The sequence below is a fragment of the Plectropomus leopardus genome, unplaced genomic scaffold (genome assembly GCF_008729295.1).
Source record: "Plectropomus leopardus isolate mb unplaced genomic scaffold, YSFRI_Pleo_2.0 unplaced_scaffold1585, whole genome shotgun sequence".
NCBI lineage: Eukaryota > Metazoa > Chordata > Actinopteri > Perciformes > Serranidae > Plectropomus > Plectropomus leopardus.
In genome coordinates, this window is record NW_024617000.1 from 4,724 (window position 1) to 10,507 (window position 5,784).

Here is a 5,784-nt window from a genome sequence, read left to right on the forward strand (position 1 = left end):
AAACTTTGCTGAATTCTCTCTGTATGAGTCTCAATGTTCCCAGAGTAAGGATTTCTTATTTTATGTATTGAACTGTCTGCTTGTTGTTTGCGTAATCTGTAAGATAGGAGTTTGAGAGATTTTCCACCAGCTTCATAGTAACGTTGTTTTGTAAATATCAGCATTTTCTGTATTTCTAACGTATTGATTTCATCTATTTCCTTTTTTATTTTGTTCATTTTTAATCTAGTTTCCTTATTTAGAGTCTCTACATGGTCTCTTTGTAATTCTTTTAATTTCTCTTCCAAATTAATGAGCCTTTCTTTTCTGATTTTCTTTTCATACGACGAGATAGCTATTATTCTCCCTCGGAGTACCGCTTTCAATGCATCCCAGAGCACAGATGGCGTCACCTCCCCATTATCATTTAGCTCCAGATATGTTTTAATTTCTTTCCTAATTTTTTCTTTAATCTGTGGGTTATTTAGAAGGTTTGAATTCAGACGCCAAGGTAAAGATCTTGGTTTATTGTCTAAATTTATTGACATGTATATCGGGCTATGGTCAGATAGGGCAATCGGACCAATATCACATTGTTCTATTCTGTGAAAGTCCTTACTAAAGGTGAAAAAATAATCTATTCTGGAGTAGACTGCGTGGGGTGAGGAGAAGTGGGTAAAATCTCGGCCAGACGGATACAATTCTCTCCAAACGTCAATAATTCCCACTTCTTTCATCAAAGCATTCACTTTCTTACTGATTGCATTTGAGTCTGACTTTCTATTGGAGGAGTCTAATTGAGGATTTAAACGAATATTGAAGTCTCCTCCACTGATTAAAATGCCCTGGCTTTTTGTAGTCATTATTTCAAATATTTTCTTGTAAAATAGCCAATCACTTCCAGGGGGGACGTAGACATTTAGGAGGCTTATTAGGTCTCCATTGATTCTCCCAGTAACCAAAACAAATCTTCCTTCTTTATCCCTAATTTCTGACACGTGTTCATATTTAACTTGACCAGATATCAATACGGCCACTCCTCTGCGCCGTCCTGATTTGTGAGAAGATGAGTATATGTATTTGAAACCCATTCTGTTTAGCTTATTATGCTCTAAGTCACTTAAATGCGTTTCCTGTAGGAAAGCGATTTGAATTTTTTCTTTTTTTAATTTGGATAAAATTTTCCCTCTTTTGATTGGACTGTGTAAACCATTAACATTAAAAGACGCTACCTTTAAGATTTTACCTTGCATGTATGTGAACAAAAATCAGCCTCCATATACTTCCTAGGAAAGCCCCCCTTCCCTGAAGGAACTGACAGGGAGTGAACATAGAAAAACAACATTGAACCAAAAATGTCAAACAGATAAACATGTAATATAACAAAGCTGTGTATGGCTTCCACTTCAGAGGTCTTTGTTGTGACCCTGTTCGAGCCTCTAGGGAAAGCCCCTCCCCGTGTCCAGAAGAGGGGGCCCTTACTCAGGTTAGCTGCACCAGAGTCCCTTGTTGCCCCCTGTGATTCTTACATTTTGTAAATAACATTATTAACCAGAATAACCAGGTAATTAGCCTTTTCCCCATTTAATTTTAGGTTTTTATATTTGTAAATGCACCTACCCAATCCATCAAACATTGGGGGGAAAAACATCAAAAAGGGGGCCCATCTACCAGATAAAAACGACCAAGCTTAGCTTAAGTTGTTGGAGGTGAGGTCCGCCTGAAAGACTGCAGTCTCTCCTTGAAGTTAGATTCTTGTTTGGGGTGGGATGCGCGTCTCCTCCTTCGCTGGCTGCTCCTCTCCCACGTCAGCTGCTGCAGTTTGTCCATCAGAGTCTCTGGAGGTTTGATGATCTCCACCGGGTATCCTCTGTTTGACATGTCAATTGCCGCTTCCTCGGCGCTCTCGTAGATCCGGGTTTCATCGTTATATTTGACTTTAAGCCGCGCTGGGTACAGGGTTTGGAAAGGGATCTGGCGATCCTTCAGGATCTTGCGTATTTCTGTATATGCCCTTCTTTTCTGAAGAATACGCGGTGCATAGTCGTTATCCAGATTTATTCGCCTCCCTTGCCAGGTAAAGCCCCTTTTCTGCCAAGCTGCGAACCTGGTATGTTTTAATGAGATTTTTGACTTTACCTGAACTTAACTTAACCTCATCTCTGAAAAAAAACAACAACAAAACACAACTCTTAGCCCTGTCGGCGTTATATTTATATTAATAATCTTCCCATGAAGAATAATAAAGCATAAATGTAAAGAAGCCTGCATAAGATGCATGTTGTAAAGTGCTTTTTGAAAATACAGAATATATTTACAAAACTTGATTTATGGCAACATCACTATTTTACACAATTAACCCAGTGATTTGGCAAAAAGAAGCAGTCTAGTTTGCATTTGGTCACAATCACCTTCACTCGTGGCTCAATAAACAGGAAAATCCACCAACAACAGAGCTGCTAAAGTAAACTACAAAATGTTTGTTTAGTTTTGTGAATCATGACTTTGGTTCAGATTTTGTTTTGTTTGAGAACTGAAGTCACAGTCAGTGTTTGCTGGCTTTTACTACAGTGACTGTAAAGAAGCAAATAAAAGCCGAAATCCATCCAAGAAACTTCATTTTTGACTTTTTTTTTAATATTGAAAAGTTTGATTGTAATTTGCAACTTGAGTGCAGTCATTTTAAGTATTGTATTTTTAGAAGAAAAAAACCAACTTCAAATCAAGTTCTTGTTTTTCACATTTTGAAATAGCAGACTTCAAATTTCATGAGTCATTTCCAAACACAGACTGTTGTCAAAGTAAAAAAGCTGTAATGTCTACCAATTTGTCTCAAATGCTTTCAGGTTATGCGTCCACAGTCAGAAGCAAAGTCTGTCAAAAAAGTAAAAAACAAAAATCTGCCCAACTTTTACAGCTGTCATCAAACCCAGAGTCTATGTATGCATGGACCAGTTTGTAAAAGCCAAAATAAACGTGTCCTGTCAGAGGGACAGAGAGCCATAAGGTACTGTACTGAGTTCTGTCTGTGTGTGGATTTTCACTTCAACAGAAAATCTTTGATCTGGATCACATTCTTCATTATGAAATTGAATCCTAGATGATCAGAAAGCCAATGCCAATAATCCTCCTTAGTTCTAATAACTTAGGCACCATAAAATGTATTTTTTACCCTCAGCTGCCACCTACTGTTGTCTCGTGTCACGGCTAAAACCCACAATCCTTAGACAGTAGACGTTTGGTCAGATGGAGAGCTGCGATCCTGTTCAACAATGCATTATCATTGTTATTGTGGTATGATGTTTATAGTCTTTTGTGTCCTTTGTTTCCAGTCCATTTGGGGAAATTCAGGGGTCTGGCATTGCATTCTTTTGCTGGTGTTGTTTGTGTTTCACACATTAAAAAGAGGAGCTCTTTGAACTTCTGTCAGCAGGAAGGTCCCAGTCATTGTTTAAACAATGTCCTCGTTTTTATTCATTCTAGTTCTTTTTCTTTCCATCTCTGGACATTATTGTTCCCAGCTGGGAAATAAAAGAGTCTGCTGTTCAGATCAACAGTCGGTCCTGGGTGGTCAGTTGGCAACACCCTGAGGAACCTCAGGTATGAGGGAGGAGAAGAAAGTTTTGAAGAAAACCCAGGCCGTCCACATGACTGACACCCTGTGAGGAGGCACTAAGACCGCTGTCATCGGTCCCTGTGTGTCTGATCCGTCCTCTGCAGCAGCAGGTTCCTCCCTGTGACTGTCAGCGAGCTCGTCCGCCTGAATGAACAAAAAACGCAGTCATCGTTCAAATGATGATTTATGGCAGTGTGTTTTTAAAGTGTTTCTCAGCTAAAGAATACTGTTTAAATACAAATATTAACCTAGCTTTGCTTTGGGGCCACTTTACAGAATGACAGGAGGCCAGGGGCCAGTGGCAGCAGCCCCATACAGGTTTCTAGGCTTTTTGGACATTTCTAGGATTTGCAGATGTTCATACAATTTTGGAACATTTCTAGGATTTTAGGAAATTTATAAGCATAAAAGACGATTCCAGGATTTTCTGAATTTTCGCATATTTTTGGACATATCTAAGATTTCAGGATGTTTCTAGGATTTTAGGACATTTCTCATATTTCAGGATGTTTCTAGGATTTAAGAAAATGTCCAGGACTTTAGGACGTTTCAACGTAGTACTTTTCTACGACTTTAGGACATTTCTAAAATTTTTGGACACTTCCAATAATTTAAGGACCTATCTAGGATTTTAGGACATAAGGGGCTTAGCCTCTGTTGCGGGGCATCCTCCACTGGCTTTTTAAAAGTTTTTATAAACAAGCTAATTTTGATGATGTTTTATGCACCGACAACTTGTGTATACTAAAAGCACAAAAGAATTAGCAGTGTCAATCACTTCATTTTTATTGTGAATCAGAAACTAGTTGGAAGGCCATCCGGCACCTTACTGGAGGCCAGATTTGGCCCAAGGGCCAATAGTTGAGTATCACTGCTATAGTGGTTTATTGGGCCCGCTTTAATAAGTTATGAATCCACAGTGGAAGTCTACTTTATTATCATCAATGCCTATATGTCAGACTGCCGTGTCATCGAAACACAGGCCTTGAGCCACTGAGATATGAGGATGTTTAGTTTAGAAGACTTCAGTTACATGAAGGTGAATCAGAAGGAAAGATCTGGGAGATATTTTCTTACTGGATTTGGGTTCCTGTTCTCGTTCTGCTGGTTGTGCTGGACCTCAGGGGGGTTAAGTTCTTGGACCTGCACTCGTCTTCTGAAGGGAAACCAACCAACAGTGTGTCTGCAGAGGAGAATGCAGAGAATATATGTTTATATGAAACAATCAATCAGTACAACCGCTTAACATTGATCAAAACTTATATGAAATTGTTTTAAAATAAAATAAAATGAAAGGCTATAATAAAATATAAATAAGAAGGACAGGCAGATGAGGACGGAAATAATGATGTGAAGAAAAGAAGAAAAGGTAAACATGAAAAACACACATCATGTTGGGCTATAGTTATCGTAGGATATTTTTCACAGATTTTTTTTAATGATTAAGGAAAAAAAGGAATCTGCTCTTATTGTTCCTGTGCCAAAAAATACTAATCCAAACAACTTGGATAATTAGAAACCTTTGACTTTAACATCAGGTGTAATTAAGGTCTTTAAGACCCTCGTTTGCAGCGACTTGTCCAGTGTTGCCCTTTAAAAATATACAATGCTGGATTTCCCTAGAAAACACCTTCATATCTCTAATGACAATGAAACGTGGGCAGCCAACAATAAAACAAGAAGTGGTGGGTTTATGTGAGTGTTACAGCTGTGTTTGCGCTGTGCTGTTGTCTCTTTTCTTCTCTGTTGATCTGCTCAGGTGTGTTGCATCACCTAACAAGATGCACTGCACCTGGCTGAGGAAGGAGCGCTTAAAAAGCTAAAAAAGCAGAGGAGAGAGGCATCTGGTGCGGGAACTGCTGGTCTTGCTACCTCTCTGCCTGGGATTTTTATTTTTTTTGCATGTTTTTCTTAATAAATTACATGGATTTTATTGTTTAAAAGGTGTCTTTTGTAATTATTTTGGGTGTGTTTTTCACTTCATAGGGCCGCTAATGAGTTGGGCATAACAGACTCATAGTGGCTATCTACCTTTACACCAACAGGTGGAGCTCTAACAATTTCTTCTTGGATTTTGTATCTAAACATTAACCTTCCAGCTGTTTCAGGGGAATAATCACCAGTCGAGTGCACACTGACTGTCATCAGTTACCAGAGAGGAGGGCTGTTGTTATCCTCAGTCAAAAACA

General features: G+C 38.9%; 1 long non-coding RNA gene across 1 annotated transcript; it reads right to left on the reverse strand.

The window, feature by feature from the left end:
- Positions 1 to 2,171: 2,171 nt before the first annotated feature.
- Positions 2,172 to 5,667, reverse strand: LOC121964525. The gene is made up of 3 exons (XR_006107370.1): positions 5,116 to 5,667; positions 4,673 to 4,778; positions 2,172 to 3,739 (listed from the first exon to the last, which is right to left on the reverse strand). It is a non-coding gene; the product is annotated as an uncharacterized LOC121964525 (long non-coding RNA).
- Positions 5,668 to 5,784: the final 117 nt, after the last annotated feature.